Source organism: Rhinoraja longicauda, chromosome 27 (genome assembly GCF_053455715.1).
Source record: "Rhinoraja longicauda isolate Sanriku21f chromosome 27, sRhiLon1.1, whole genome shotgun sequence".
NCBI classification, from domain to species: Eukaryota; Metazoa; Chordata; class Chondrichthyes; order Rajiformes; family Arhynchobatidae; genus Rhinoraja; species Rhinoraja longicauda.
In genome coordinates, this window is record NC_135979.1 from 21321049 (window position 1) to 21338099 (window position 17051).

At 41.7% G+C, this 17051-nt stretch overlaps 1 protein-coding gene across 2 annotated transcripts in view; it reads right to left on the bottom strand.

Annotated features, from left to right (window-relative positions):
• csmd2 (CUB and Sushi multiple domains 2) overlaps nt 1-17051 on the bottom strand; it is a 1532573-nt gene that overhangs the window by 765277 nt on the left and 750245 nt on the right. The gene's annotated exons all lie outside the window — the stretch shown is intronic.

Consider the following 17051-nt stretch of genomic DNA (forward strand, 5'->3'; position numbering starts at 1 on the left):
AGATGATACTAAGTTGGGGGGTAGTGTGAATTGTGAGGAAGATGCAATAAGGCTGCAGGGTGACTTGGACAGGTTGTGTGAGTGGGCGGATACATGGCAGATGCAGTTTAATGTAGATAAGTGTGAGGTTATTCACTTTGGAAGTAAGAATAGAAAGGCAGATTATTATCTGAATGGTGTCAAGTTAGGAGGAGGGGTAGTTCAACGAGATCTGGGTGTCCTAGTGCATCAGTTAATGAAAGGAAGCATGCAGGTACAGCAGGCAGTGAAGAAAGCCAATGGAATGTTGGCCTTCGTAACAAGAGGAGTTGAGTATAGGAGCAAAGAGGTCCTTCTACAGTTGTACCGGGCCCTGGTGAGACCGCACCTGGAGTACTGTGTGCAGTTTTGGTCTCCAAATTTGAGGAAGGATATTCTTGCTATGGAGGGCGTGCAGCGTAGGTTCACTAGGTTAATTCCCGGAATGGCGGGACTGTCGTATGTTGAAAGGCTGGAGCGATTGGGCTTGTATACACTGGAATTTAGAAGGATGAGGGGGGATCTTATTGAAACATATAAGATAATTAGGGGATTGGACACATTAGAGGCAGATAACATGTTCCCAATGTTGGGGGAGTCCAGAACAAGGGGCCACAGTTTAAGAATAAGGGGTAGGCCATTTAGAACGGAGATGAGGAAGAACTTTTTCAGTCAGAGGGTGGTGAAGGTGTGGAATTCTCTGCCTCAGAAGGCAGTGGAGGCCAGTTCGTTGGATGCTTTCAAGAGAGAGCTGGATAGAGCTCTTAAGGATAGCGGAGTGAGGGGGTATGGGGAGAAGGCAGGAACGGGGTACTGATTGAGAGTGATCAGCCATGATCGCATTGAATGGCGGTGCTGGCTCGAAGGGCTGAATGGCCTACTCCTGCACCTATTGTCTATTGTCTATTGACCAGCTATCACCTCGCACACTCTTGCTAAACAGAAAATCTATTCTCTGCCATTTAAATAGATTACTGGGTGGACAAAATAAATATTTCAAGGATGTGCTCAAAGCTTTCTTGCAAATGTCAGACATTACTCTCTGACCCCGAAGAATCCCCTGATCGATGGCAACCCACAGTGGAGCAGGAGGATTCTTGATGGTGCTAGAAACCTCAGCTCCATGCATCAGGCCCACAATGATGCCAATGTGAAGAGAAGGAGCCATGCCTGCTCACCAAGCACATCCCCAACTCACCGCCGGCAGACCCTGGATTCCTCATTGTCCGCCTGAGGCATCTCAAAATTCTCAAAGTGGATCCAATTCATACCCGATCCTGAGGTATCACCTGAGGTATCACCTGAGGTATCACCTGAGCAGACTGCAATCATTAAATCCTGTAACTCCAAAATGGCAAAGGCATCCATTCATCGTCCACCCAACAACTCGAATGAAAATGTTCAATTTCGGAACAACTACTATCATCTTTTTGATGTTGTAATGGAAGTGGGGAAGTGAAAGGGAAGATTAATCACATTTGGTAAACAGTTAGAACTGTGAAATAATTGGGGAGTTACCCATGCTTCGTGCCCTGAGAGTCAATGCATGGTTGAGAATTTTTATTGGACTATTCATCTGTTCATCTGGATGTACTAGTTAGATCTTTACTCCTTTTTGCATTCTGTATTCTCAATCAAACATAAAGCCGCGTCCTTATACAAAATCCTGTGTGTTTCCATGTATAGAATAGTGAGGTACATATAGACAGTTCAAATTGTGACCACCATAATGGCTTTCTTACAAATAAACACTGAAAATGTTATGACACTGTTGTCCAGTTTATGGCTTAAGAAAAATACTGGGCTTTGTTTCAGGAATCCAGGCATAGATATTATGAGCAAAATTAAAGTTAGGGGATAATGAAGGACAATCAAATTAAAAATTATGGCAACAAATTACATCAGATGGTCAGAAAATAATGCTCCATGAGGCTGTTTTGATCAGTTTATCCTCACTTTTCTCCTTATGCTGGTAGAACAGGAAGCCAATTTGAATTGTAAATTGCTATTCCTTTTTGCTGAAATATGTTCTTGTCTTATACTAAGACTACTTGAATTTTGTATGCATTAGATCTAAATTTGATTAAAACCTCACAGGACAAGTGATAGTGTATTGAAGGTGAGATTATCCAAGATTGTTCAACTGGTGCAATGACCTTGGTGCTTAATTCAATTGATTTCTCCCAGAACATGGATAAATAGTATAGATACTGTTAATGTCATATCGAACATACATGATATAAAGCCAGATTTTGACCTAGACCTACATTTCAATTTATTAAATTTACATACTCGGGCAGCCTCTCTCTTGAAATGAAAAATATTTCATTTTTTCAGGCTGTTAAAACATTTACGCTCGCACTGTTTAGTGTCTTTGTGAATCATGGTATTTCTCTCAGCTGATGCACAGCCTGGTAAAATTAGGTTGAAATTTAATTTAAATGCATTATCATCTCATTGTAATATCTCACCTTCAATTCATTTGACTGAGACACAGAATTTTATTTGTGCAAAAAATCTAGAGTGATTTGTGATCTAAGGGGCCAATTAAACCTTTATTCCCAACAGCATGAAATTTATTTAATAGCTTTGTGTTATCTCAAGGAGATTCCATTTGCACCATCAAATATAAAGTGATTACATTCATTTCAGTTTGAGATTGCCTGAAAAGAGTCATCTTTCCGGATTCAATACTGTTGGTATTTCATGTGCACCGCCAAGAAATACTGAATTACTGCTTTGAGCTGTTTTACTCTTACACACATGCAGAAACCAGCTCCTTATTTCTGTGTCTTTCTAGGAATATTGCTCATTTTTTTTTAGTTTAGTTTAGAGATACAGCGCGGACCACCGAGTCTGCACCGACTAGCGATCCCCGCAAATTAACACTATCCTACACACACTAGGGACAATTTTTAGATTTACACCAACCCCCATCCTCCCTCCTCCACCCTCACCCCCTCCCCCCTCCCTCCCTCCCTCCCTCAGAGATAGATTTAAACTTTAAAATGTGAATAACTTAAAAAATATAACACTGATTTCAATGAAACTCTTCCTTTGGCACCAAAGGGACGATGGCGAGTAAGATGGGCCTAAAATTGTCATGCTGTCGTGTACCATTTTGGCTGTAGTTCAGGAACAAACAAACAAAGAAACAAGAGTTTTAGTATATAAATGAGAGACAGATGGATTATGCGGCCAGAACCTTTTCCCAGGATGGAAATTATCAAAGACTAGATGACATTGTTTTAAGGTCAGATAGGAAAAGAAGATGCGTAGCCAAGTTATTTTTTCCCATAAAATGGTTGGTGTTTTGTATGTTCTATCAGGGGAGGTAGTGGAAGCAGATACACCAGTGGTACTAAAGAGGCTTTTGGATAGGCCCAGTGATATGCAGGGACATGCAGGCAGAGGAGATTGGTTTAGTCATGTTCAGCACAGACATTGTGAGTTGAAGGGCACGTCCCTGTGCTGCAATGTTTGATGTTCTATGAGTCTATTGTGGTATAATCATTTGGCTCAGGCCTTGAGGCAACTCACAAATTAAATATTTATCTCCTTTGCCTGTGTACTCATTTGGATCAATCATTTTCCCTCAACTTATTTGGTTTTCATTCCATTTCTCTCAGGTGATGAAGACAAGACTTCACCCTGTTACATCTCAATCTGCACAGGGAGACAAATGTGACTTTGATCTGTTCTTAAGTCAATGGATGGTGTATTGCAAGCCAAGAATATGAAATGAAAAGATTTTGGATGTACTTCATTATCATAGGAATCTTGGCCTTCTTTGATCAATTGAAATGGTTGATAAACCCGAGCAGTTAAATTGAATGCATTATTGCAAATATTTTCTCTCGACAAAAGTGTTAGTCTCTTTAATGATTCAAACTGTCAGTGAAAAACCCGAAAATGATATTCAACATGGTTTACAAAAAAAATTTGGATTGCTGGCTGGATATGTAAATCCACATGAATGTAAAATAATAAATATCCCATGCACCTTCAAATAAGATAAGGTGTTTCAGGAGTCATTTGATTCCACTATATTTTAATGAGTTATCTTTCCTCTTCAAACTGAGGAATAAAATGTGCAATTCATCTGAACGTTGTCAGCATTTAAACATACAGCTGAAATGATACAGCCTGGAGAAGGGGAGATGTAAAGTTTGGAAAGAAGGAGAAATGAGATTTGAATGGTGGGAGATATCCACTTGGAGAGAAGAAAATGTGGCATTTGAAGAAAATTATAGTGTTCTCCTCTGAGGGAAATGCAGGGTTTTTAAGAGGGTTGGATGCAGGTTTTGGGGGGAAACACTGACATTGGGTTTACAGAGACAGTGGTGGTGGATGGAAACAATTCTGATATGGTTTTGAATGAACAGTACAGCTAGATTTAGATTTAGATGGCAACTGCATGGCAACAGGCCCTTCGGCCCGCTGTGTCCGCGCCGACCAGCAAACACCCTTAAACTAGTTCTATCTTCCGCACCAGGGGACATTTTACAGAAGCCAATTAACCTTCAAACCTGCACAACTTTGGAGTGTGGGAGGAAACCAGAGCACGCGGAGAGAGAAAAACGCGTAGTCGCAGGAAGAACGTGCAAACCGTATTGACATAGAATGTCTCCTCTATTTTGTCACTGGAAGGAGGGTTTTACATGCAACTTTGTACCCAATATGAAGAGAATTGAGATTTTTATTTAAAAACTCATTGCACACGTGCACTAATTTCAACGATTTGGTAAGGTTGGATTTGAACACAGGTACCACCACTAAGTGTTAATACTAAAGTTCAGTCCTCTTCCATCAAGGATGCATTAAAAAAAAAGTGGTTTTGGTTTTCATCCTTAATCTCTTGCATGCTGTTTGACCTCTGTGTCTAAAACTTGCGGGTTCAACTTCAGATGGGACATTGAAAGACTGGAGCGACTAGACATGTATACACTGGAATTTAGTAGGATGAGAGGGGATCTTATTGAAACATATCAGATTATTAAGGGAGTGGACACGTTAGAGGCAGGAAACATGTTCCCAATGTTGGGGGAGTCCAGAACCAGGGGTCACAGTTTAAGAATAAGGGGTAGGCTATTTAGAATGGAGATGAGGAAAAACCTCTATTTCCATCCCCTGGACCGAAACATTTGCCTTCCATTTGTTTTTAAAAAAAATAAGAGTTTGTGTATGTCCGTGACATTTTAGCAATCCCAGCATTTAAATGATTAAGAATCATTGCACAATCATTGAATCTGTTTGTGTTTCTATTTGGGTTAAAAAAAATAAACTGAAGAGGTACAGCAGATATGTTCTGTTCACACACAGAAAAATGAGTCAGGATAATTACAAACCAGCTAATTACCGCTCAATCGGAATACCTTCAGTTACCCGCAGAAGAGTGACAACTGTCATTGACTGCTATCCGGCAGCACTTATTCATTAATGACCTCCTCACCAATTCCAAGTTGCATTTTGGGAGGACCGTAGCCCTGGTCGAAAAGTGGACCAAAGTGCTGAATTCCAGAGGTAGGATGAGAGTTACTGTGCTTGATGTCAAGGCAGCATCTGACTAAGTGGGGCATTAGGCACTGTTAAAACCACGCCTATGGACCTGTAGGTGGAAAACACTCCACAAAAGAAGTTGACTGTGGTTGTCAGAAAATTAAGGGCTACATATTGCCTTAGTGTAGCCCTTAAGGCAATATTCCAGGCTCACCGTCTTCATCTATTTCCCCAATGACCTTCCTTCCTTTAAAATAGAATGTTCGCTAATGCTCTCACAATTAGTTTAGTTTAGTTTCGAGATACAGCGTGGAAACAGGCATCATTGCTGGGTTCATATCCTGAGACACCCTGCACAAAAGCACTGAGGGGGCATATTCATCAAAAGGCCCATTACAGCTCAAGGTGGTGGCTTCCCATCACCTTCTCCAGGCAAGAATGGATGAACAATAAATACTAACCTTGCCAACTTTGCCCAGATCTCAATTTATTTTAAATGTAGAGTTTATTACTCTGTGACTTTCAAGTCTTGGCTAATGGACATTAAGCTCTGCTAATTTTTTGCCTCAGACCAATACTGTAGAAGGCCAGGCATAAGAAGGGGGTCAATGCCTCCATTGCGGCAAATGCTAATCTGAAATATAAAAACATCTTGATAGGATTGAATTGTTTGAAATTCATACCGACCTCACAAATTCTCAATGAAATTTTCTGGCATGTCGCTAGTTGCTTTAAACTGGGAGGAGTTGGGTTTCAGTCAACTGGGACAGAAGAAATGGTGCAAACTGCAAATGCTTCGGTTGGTTAATAGCTGTGAAGGGAATCATCTGAATGCAGCTGCTGGCACGACCTTCTCGACTTTCTGCAGCATTGGTCTAAGGTAAATTATTAGCAGCAAGTGATTTCAAACAAAATCTATAACTTACTCAAAGCTGCCACCAGCTACAAAATAAAAGTATCTGGCACGCTAAAAGGAAGATCAAAGTGATTGCACATGCTTTACTGGGAATCCGCAACACTGAAGAAGCCCATAACCCAAGCTCTTAAAGTGAGTCCTGATAGTCTCAACAAAAAAAAGCTTTTAAAGGAAAATAATGAACTCAGATGTACGATATTCTGCGGTATAACATTATAACAATTTCAAATTAAAACAGTACAGCACAAAAACAGGCCCTTTCAGCTCACAATGTCTGTGCCAAACACAACTGCATTCTCTATTTATGTGTAACAATGTCACTGGGGCAAAAAAAGGCACAAAGTGCTGGAGTAAATCAGCAGGTCAGGCAGCATCCCTGGAGAACATGGATTGGTGATGTTTCGGGTTGGGACCTTTCTTCAGACTTCATGATCTCATTGGGGATGTGGCCAATAGTTTGTAAGCCATCTCCATGGCAATCCCATCGTTGATCATGAACCTTTATTCATTCTGTACATAAAACTTCACTTATCAGCAAAGCAACGATTCAGAAATCCTGATGGCTGCACGTGGTTCAGAGGTTATGTTTGCCATGTTTCTTTCCCACACACCAAGGCCCCTGTTCGCCTGGTTCGTTCTTGATCACTTGGACCCTACCTCCTTCATGTGATCTCTTCCCAACCACTGGGGCCTCAGTTCCTGTGCTCCGTCTCGAATCACAAAGCCCCCAATTCTCAACATCCCTTCGTAATCACCAGGATTCCATCACAACGCTCCCTTGCTGACCATGAATGCCCTTCGTCACGCTCTTCCCTGATCATAAGGGCACCAGTCACCCTCCGTGATCCTTCCTATTCACCAGGGTCAAGGCTCCCAAGTTCACCTCCCATTCACTGGCCGATAGTTCCCGCACCTCTTTCTAGTTTCCGAGAATTATTTCCCTGATATCTTTCAGCTCTCTTTGCTCCATTCAAAATTATGTGTCTTCTTTGGCGACTTTATTATAATACCAGCTCGGCGTGGATCCATTGGGTCCAAAACTCTCCTACAGGCCTGGCAACCCTCCGTGCAAACCTCTCCTGCGGGCGCGGCAAACTCCGTTGGGTGCAAGCCTCTCCTGCAGGCCCGGCCACCCTCCCGCAACTGACGATCCGTGGACCCGTTGCCAGCCGAGGAGTGTCCCCCGGGGCCGTGGGCGGGCAAGGGGGAGAGGAAAGGGGAGAGTGAGACACTCATGTCGGCCAGGGTGAGCCGTGGACTCGTTGGGTGGAAAACTCTCCTGCAGCGGCAGAGACGGCCATCTTGTTTGACCCTCTGCCGCAGCGCTGCACCATAGGAGAAACATCATGCGCGGGGCACGCTGGGACGGGCACCGGTCCTCCCGGTGGGGGGGGGGGGGGGGGTGGGGGGGGGGTGGAGCGCGTATATTAAAGTTTATTAAGTTTATTGTTTTTAAAATGTAACAAAACTTGATCAATTGAGACCGCAGGGGAATGGTGAGTAGGGTTGCACCATTCTGCGATTTTGGCTGCATTTGGGGCACGTACAAAAATGCAATATATATAAGCACGAATATATATACAATACGAGAGTTTTAGTAATATACAGATAGATGATTTAACATCTTTTTGAAAATGAATTGAAAGTCTGTTGGGAGAGTAACATCCTAAAGTCTGCAAAGTCTGCTAGTCTGGCACTACCAAAGCCTTACACATGTCAAATTATCAGAGTATATCCAATGGAAGATATTGGTGGAACTATATTCCATGATCTTCTGCTATTCAATAAATGTCTTTCCTGCCAAAGTATCTCTGTAGTTCATTTTTTTTGAAATATCAAAAATATATCTGCATGCAATTTGTATTCTATTTTTATTTGTGCATTTGCTCGGATCCATTAAGCACAATAATTTCTAAGTGCAAGAGACACCCATACACTTCACAGCCTATAAAACAGGCAGCAAGGTCAGTGAACGATTACAGTGAAACATATTGTGCATTAAGCTTCAGGTTAACTTGTTTAGTGTTCTGGAGCAGTGCTTCTTAAACTCATTCACCCTTGAGTCTTTATCACAAAATTTCATTCACCCTCGACTAAATTTTCTTATGTTTTTTGGTCATTTTCGTCTTATTCTCCCTTGTGTATAATTTTATATATATTAAGTCATTCACCCTTCCTGGACTCCTCTAGTTTCATTCATCCATGGCTGAACCATTCACCAGTTTAAGAAGCAATGTTCTGGAGTCCAGTTTTTATCTTACTTAATGAAATAATGAGCACTACTTTAAATTCTCAACTCAGAACATATTGAATAAAATAAAGATTTGGACACATTCTATGTTATCAGAATACAATTTTAAATCTGTCAGAAGGAACGGCAGATGCTAGTTTAAACCAAAGACAGACACAAAGTGCAGGAGTAATTCAGCGGGACAGGCAGTATCTCGGGAGAGAAGGAATGGGTGACGTTTTGGGCCGAGATCCTTCTTCGGAAGGGTCTGAAGAAGGATCTCAACCTGAAACGTCACCCATTCCGTCTTTCCAGAGATCCAGCGGAGTTACTCCAGCACTTTGTGTCTGTCTACAATTTTAAATCTTTCAATTCAATTCAAAGTGTGATTGGAGTATTACATTGTCTTCCTTGGTGTATGTTGCATGTTTAAGTATTTGAAATGTGATAGCTGGGAACTAGATTTCAATTCAAAATTGTTCACAAAAGGAAAAGAATATCAAATGTAAGAAAAGACAACTGGCTCCCTCAGAACTGCCCAAAAGAAACACAACTGTTTCCAAAGTTGTCACTTGTGTTTGGAAGCCCAGTGCTTGTGCATTAATATGACAGATTAACAACTTGCCATACCAGTTCCAAATTTGCTTTATCCTGGAGGAATCCATCCCTTTTTGCTCTTAACTTGCAGCATATTTTTGTGAAACATTATTTGGGAAAACATTCAATTATTTTCCTCATTTGGCAAAACAATTATTCGATTCGGAAAAGAACCAAGTGATCTGGGACAATTTGGGCAATGTTTAGGTTCTAAAGCAATATCTTACTGTGAGGCTTCTAATAATTTTGTAGGATGATATTGCACAATCAGTATACATACTCAAGGAATTTCTTGGACCACTCTCTACTGGAAATGTCATTCTTTGGTATAATTGGATTAAGGGGATTAAGGGGTTGGACATGTTAGAGGCAGGAAACATGTTCCCAATGTTGGGGGAGTCCAGAACCAGAGGTCACAGTTTAAGAATAAGGGGTAGGCCATTTAGAACAGAGATGAGGAAAAACTTTTTTAGTCAGAGAGTTGTGAATCTGTGGAATTCTCTGCCTCAGAGGGCAGTGGAGGCCAATTCTCTGAATACATTCAAGAGAGAGCTAGATAGAGCTCTGAAGGACAGCAGAGTCAGGGAGTATGGGGAGAAAGCAGGAACGGGGTACTGATTGAGAATGATCAGCCATGATCACATTGAATGGTGGTGCTGGCTCGAAGGGCCGAATGGTCTACTCCTGCACCTATTGTCTATTGTCTAATGACCATGTTAAAATGGCAGATGAAAATATTGCAAACATGTAAGTTCTATCAATTTGTATTAAATATTATTATGTAATAGCATTATTACATGAGTTTAATGCTTCCTTTTCCCTTAAAGTATATTGGAGAAAAAAACAGATTAAGAAAAAACAGCAGACTAAATGCTCATTATCTAGATTAAAATATTGGCAAGCAAAGCTATCCAAAGATGTATTTCTAGATATATCATATTTTGGCAAACTATGAAATTGTATGCTGTCTGCCTTCTAAGCTGTGACACTTTGACTGTGTGTACTATTATCATTTCTGATTCTGAGAGCCCCAGCACTGCAAAACAATGACCTTATCTGCTTCCTTTCGTGTCATTTTAATTTCTCTCTGGAGCACATTAAAGCAAAATGCTTGCAACCATGGAAAAAGCGTTTAGAAGATACAATGTGCTACACCGTGGTGCAGAGACATAATGACTTATGCACTTCTTTAACGATAACTTATAGGGGTGTATTAGAGTGATAGAGTCTGACAGCGTCGAAACAGGTGCTTCGGCCCAACTTGCCCACATTGGCCAACATGTCCCGCCTGCCTGAGTTTGGCCCATATCCCTCTAAAGCTGTCCTATTCATATACCTGTCTCAATGTTTCTTAAATGTTGAATAGTACCTGCATCATCTACCTTCGCCAGCAGCTCATTCCATACACCCACCACCGTGTGTGTGAAAAAGTTACCCCTCACGTTCCTATTAAATCTTTCCTCCCTCACCTTAAACATATGAATCATGATCATGAGGGGACTGGATAGGGTGAATGGACAGAGTCTTTGACTTAAGTTAGGGAACCAAGAGTCAGAGGTCACATCACACTCAGATGAGACCTAACCTGGTCATATCAGTGCTCTGTCACTGAGCTCGGTGGTGAATACACTCTTGGACCTGATGGTTAAATGAGTCAGTGTTTTGTACAGCATAAATACAGGGAGGTAGTTTCTACTGGCTGAGGAATCTATTACTAGAGACCACAGCCTCAGATAAAAGTGGTCGGCCTACTAACAGTTGGCTGTTTAGGACTGAGGTGAGGAAAAATTCCTTCACACAGAGAATGATGTGAAGGGCAGAGGACACTCAATATAGATTGAGTTCAAAATAAAGAGTGATATATTTCCAGATAACAAAAGGATAGAGGGACAACAGGAGTGAACAGGATTATGTTGAAGGAGTTCAGTCACAATCTCAGTGAAAAGTGTATCTGGCTTGAGAGGCTGAATGGACTACTCCTACTCTTGTTTCTTATTCTGAGTGGCCGCCACAGGGTGGCGCTTCGATGGCAGCCTCGCCTACAGTCTATCTGTCCTTTTCGTCTTTTTTTGTTACTTTTAGAGCGTTTTAAAAGTCTGTGTTAATGTTCTCTGGTTTGTTTTATGTGGGGGGTGGGCGGGGGATCAGGGGAAACTTTTTTTCAATCTCTTACCTTGCCGGAGATGTGATTGTTTTCCGGATCGTATCTCCGGTTGCTCTGCGGCCTAACATCGTGGAGCTGGAGGCCTTGCCCGGGATTGACTTTGAGCCCCACAGCGGGGCGTGGACTTACCATCAGAGCGTGCGATTCCTTGCCTGGATCGACCTCCAACCGCGGCCTGAGACTTTAACATTAAGGAGCTCGCAGACTCGGGTTGAGACCAACGTCGGGAAGCTCCAAAAGACGCACGACGTTCAACTAGTCCCGACCCGGGGTCAGATCGCCTGGCGCGGGGGGGCTGAGATTCTCCCCCCCCACCGATGCAGGAGCTTGATTGCCCCGATGAGGAAGGCTCGCCGCCGGCTACGGGAATAAGATTATTCCATCAACGGAAGGCCCCCGACCGCTGGAGGACAAAGAAGGGAAGAGATTGAACTTTTTTTCGCCTTCCATCACAGTGAGGAATACGGAGGGGTCACTTTGGTGGATGTTCATGTCAAAATGTATTTTGTGTGTTCTGTTGCTTTTTATTTGGATGACTGTACGGCAAATGAAATTCCTCGTATGTTGCAAAACATACTTGGCTAGTAAAGTAAGATTATGATTATGATTATGATTCTCTAGAAGTCCAAAACATGCTGTTGTGGAACCTCAAGCAGCTGTCAGTTCCTGGTGAAACTTGGTTGTCAGTCAACTTAATTTAGCCCGAGGTTTTGTTGAGAAAGTGGTCACAAAAATCCCTGCAGCTTTTGATAATGCCGGAAAGAAGAGAAAAAAAAATCAGTTTATAATTTAATTGTTACTGTGCTGAAGGTCAAAGAAAGACAATTTGAAATTTAAGCTTCCATAAATACTGAATTAATTTGTCCAAGTTCTGAAACGATTTAGAATAAATCTCAAAGAAATGGTAAGGTTCTCTTCTTTATCCAGTCATGTTATGAAGGATTTCCATTTCCCTTTCCCTTTCCCTTGACTCTAGTACGAAGAAGGGTCTCGACCAAAATGTCACCCATTCCTTCTCTCCAGAGATGCTGCCTTTCCTGCTGAGTTGCATCAGCATTTTGTGTCCAAATGATTAGTCTTGCTTTAAAAAACAGCATTTGCCATTATTGATGCAAATCTTTGCCTCACCTTTCAGTCCTTTGACAGGGAATTTCACAATCCTTTTGTTCAATCGTTAAGAATTACACTTGACTTTGCCCACTTGATCTCATTTAATTTCTCAATCATTTTGACAATGAGTGAAGGAAAGACACAGTCCCTCACTCCCTTCATTTAGATTCCTATAAAGGCTGCTGCACCATTTCCATCTTGCACTTACAGCAATTTACAGAGCAAAATCTTACAGAGGTTCGGACAAGGTTAATTCTAAACAATAGCATGCACGTTCTGTGAAAGACCGTTTATTTGGGATACCCATCAGATAAGAAGGGGACATGAATGACACCAGATGATTCCAGTGCACAGAAAGAGAAAAGGGGGATTAAAAATTGTGATGAAGGTGGGAAAAAAACTTGAAGAAAAGAAAATCAGTTGTTAAAATGTATTCTGATTCCCTAATGTTTTTCAAAGATTAAACTATGAGTATAGTTATGATCATTAACTTGGCATTACATTTGGCATGAACATTATGAATGATGAATGACACTTTATTGTCACATATGCCTAGGTACAGTGAAATGCTTTGTTTTGCATACAACCTGGTAAAATCATACAACAGACCTCACCTAAGTGTCACCATGTTTTGGCCTCGACAAAGTTACAAAAGTTCACTGAATATTCCCATCTACTGCCTGTGGGCCAAAGGGCCCATGACTGTGCTGTGCTGTTCTATGTTCCACCTCTATTTCCAGTAGCAAAAGGCTTATCTTTTGGTAAATGAACACTTTTCATGTTATTAGCGCAATATTTGTAATAGCTTGCCAACCTTCCGCACCATATCTCTTTCTCATCTGGAGTGCAAGTGCAGGAAGCTGTTCCACTCAATGCTTTCGAAAGGACAGCAACACAGCGAGGTGCAAGTTTTTGCAAGGTTGACTGTGGAGCAGTGAATCTCTGGCTGCATATTTTGACTTGCATATTCAATCGTCTGTCTGGAGACACACGAAATTGCTGTGGCACTTAAATTTAAAACAATGTCAGATGTGATTAACTGCACCAGTAGGTGGACAGCAAATTCTGGGCCATAGATCATAGGAGCAGAATTAGGCTATTTCGCCCATTGAGTCTGCTCCACCATTTGATCATGGCTGACCTATTTTTCCCTCACAACCTCATTCCGCTTTCCTTTGACACCTGTAGGTTTCTTCCCATAACCTTTGATGCCCTTACATAAGTTCATAAGTTCTAGGAGCAGAATAAGGCCATTCGGCCCATCAAGTATACACGGCTATTCAATCTTGGCTGATCTATCTTTCCCCCTAAACCCTGCTCTCGCCTTCTCCCCATAACCCCTGACACCCTTATTAATCAAAAATCTGTCACTCTGCTCCTTATAAATATCCATTGACTTGGCCTCCACAGCATCTGTGCAACGAATTCCACAGATTTTAAAAAATGATCCTGATTCCCTGGCATCTGGAATATTAAAGTATGAGTATATTTGTAAAAGCTTATTTTTAATGACAGAGAGCCTGACCTGAAGTGCATTAGCACTTTCCTTGCTGTTCGATCAGAATTTGAAGTAGCTTGGAAACTTTCAATGTCATTTTTATTCCTCATCTATTTCTGGCCTTGTGTGCCAAAGTCTGACATCTGTCTCTGATCAGCTCATCAGTCTGTCTCTCTGTCTGACTCACAACACACTGTCCACTGACTTCAATCCCAGGCCAATAGTCTGAAGAAGGGTTCCGACCCAGAATGTGACCTGTTCCTTTTCTCCAGAGATGCTGCGTGACCTGCTCAGTTGCTTCAGCACTTTGTGTCTATCGTCGGTATAAACCAGCATCTGCAGTTCCTTCCTACACATTTTGTCTGCTCCACTGCAAAATCCTCTCAAAGTAAACCTGCTTTTTTCCTCCTCTGTCCGATGGAATACCCTCTCTTACTGCTCCCCCTCTGTGATCCTCCTGCTCTCCCACCCTGTTTTAACCTGGAACTCAGAAGAAGAGGTCCGACCCAGAACATCACCTGTTCCATTTCTCCAGAGATGCTGCCTGACCCGCTGAGTAACTCCAGCATTTTGTGTCCATCTTTAATATTCTCTACCCCAGCTTCCATTCGCTGCTCACAGCCAGATTTACTTTCCCACCGATTCTTTGCCTGGCTCAACCCTCTACGCAGCAACCATCTAATCTGACCCAATCCTGTTTCTTGTTACCTCTACCGCACTATCCCATCACACACCTCAATCCTCTCACAACCAACCTCAGTCAAGGTTCTGCAGCCTGATAGACTTCCTCTGCCAATTCCACAATGTTGGAGAGAGCAAATGAAAGGCTGTGGTTCCTGTGAGATCTTTTTGGAGCCTGAGGATGAATGAATGTTGCTGCTGTGCAGCATCTTGGAAACTTAGGCACAATTTTTTCTATTCAGTGATGCTTTTCAGGAGCTGTACCATTTCCATCCCACCTTTCACGCAAGACAGTTATACCAGCATCAAATTCTATGTATGATACCATCTCAGGAATTGTGAAGCCAAGATCACACTTGTATACAGTATAACTATGTTTATCTCTGTTCCAAATCTTCTGCTCTCATTTTAGACAGCTCATTGTTAACCATCTGTGCATACTTGGCAGACAACAAGAATTTCAGACAGTCCCTTCGGGAAAACAAAAAACAGCAGTGAATCCGTTCACCTGAAGTGAACAAAACTGTAAGGTTTGACTTCCACCCTCCCCAAGGCTGTCATTCTTTTCCTCCCTCCAATGCATTTGTCACTCTTCACAAGCTGCCACTGGTTTGTTGCATTTCCCCCATACAAGTTGAATTCTCAGCACTCCCAATCTAATCATTGATTCCCACTATCTGTGGAATTCCCAGTGAGATCCTACAACCACTAAACAGCTATTTTGCGACTAGGAACTGCATTAATTTTTTTGTTAAAAAAGGCAGAATTAACAAATGCGCATTTATATAACACCACAGAGGCATACTCAACATGCAAAAGTACTGTGCAGCCAATGGAATGTTTTGTAATTAAAGTCCAATAATTATTATTTACTTGGCTTTCAATTACTTCAAAATAATGTTTGCAGATACAATACAATATATCTTTATTGTCATTGTACAGGGGTACAACGAGATTGGGAATGCGTCTCACATACGATGCAATAATCAATTAGCTAATCAGTATTCATTTAAACAACCCAATGAAACAATTAGAACAGTTTTAAAACCGAATAAAGTGCAAGCAGATCTGTGCCAGTTCACTGTGCGATGTGACCATCCGGCTCAGCAGGACCGGTTCATAGCAGCTATGGCCCTGGGGATGAAGCTGTTCCCGAGTCTGTAGGTGCGGGCGTAGAAGGCCTTGTATCGTCTGCCCGATGGTAGAAGTTCGAACAGATTGTTGCAGGGGTGTGAGGAGTCTTTGTGGATGCTGGTGGCTTTTCTGAGGCATCGTGTGTTGTAGATGCCCTCCAAGGCTGGTAGCTGTGTTCCGATAGTCTTCTGAGCTCTATGGACTACCCGCTGAAGAACTCTCCTCTCCGCCTCCGTTCAGCTGAGATACCACACAGGGATGCCATGTGTTAGGATGCTCTCTATGGTGCAGCGGTAGAAGGTCTTCAGCAGCTGTTGGGGTAGACCAGACTTTTTCAGTGTTCTTAGTCATTGCTGCACCTTCTTGACTAGCACAGCAGTGTTGGTGGACCATGTTAGGTCCTCCGAAATGTGAAATAGATGATATTAGATGTGTGGCTGGTTATTCAGGAACAACGGTGGTGAGTCAGGGATAATATTTTGGACTGGACAAAGGAAATACTCTTCTAATCTGTGGGGAATGCCATGGGCTATTTTTTTAATGCCAACCTCAATGGATGGCTTCATTGAATTAAACATCTAATTTAAAAACAAATGGCACATTTCATAATTTTGAAGTGACAGTCGAGTTTGGCTGTTCAAAATTGTGGAAGTCTGCTATTTTTATAGCACAGGATGATCCAACAACTGAGACACACTAAAACACACAGTCTGGTGCAAGTTGTATCAACCATTCATCACTCTCTCAGCTTTCAATCTCAGCCAATTTTCCTATCGATAGTGCCATAGAATCATTTATCAGATAAGATTCAACTTTTCTCACAAGTGATGCAACACTTTTTACTATTTAAAACAAAATTGCAATCCATAACATTAACATATGCTCATTAATTCTCTCCATTATAGCACCAAACTAATTTTTGCTAATTTGTCAGACATGATTTCACTTTAACAAATCCCTGATGGCTATCATTTATTGATCCTTGGAGGGCAAGGGGCCACTGCTATCTGTATTTCAGCAAAATGCTTCTTCCTCATGATATTGCAACATTTACTAAGTTGAAAATATATAATTTCCCCTTCTTTCAAACAGATCCTGAGGAGGAATTGGTCAAAGGGGCACATTAGAGTTATGAAAATATTACATTGCAGAAGGAGGTCATTCTGGTGATCCATTCATTAACAGATTTTATTTTACTCCTGTT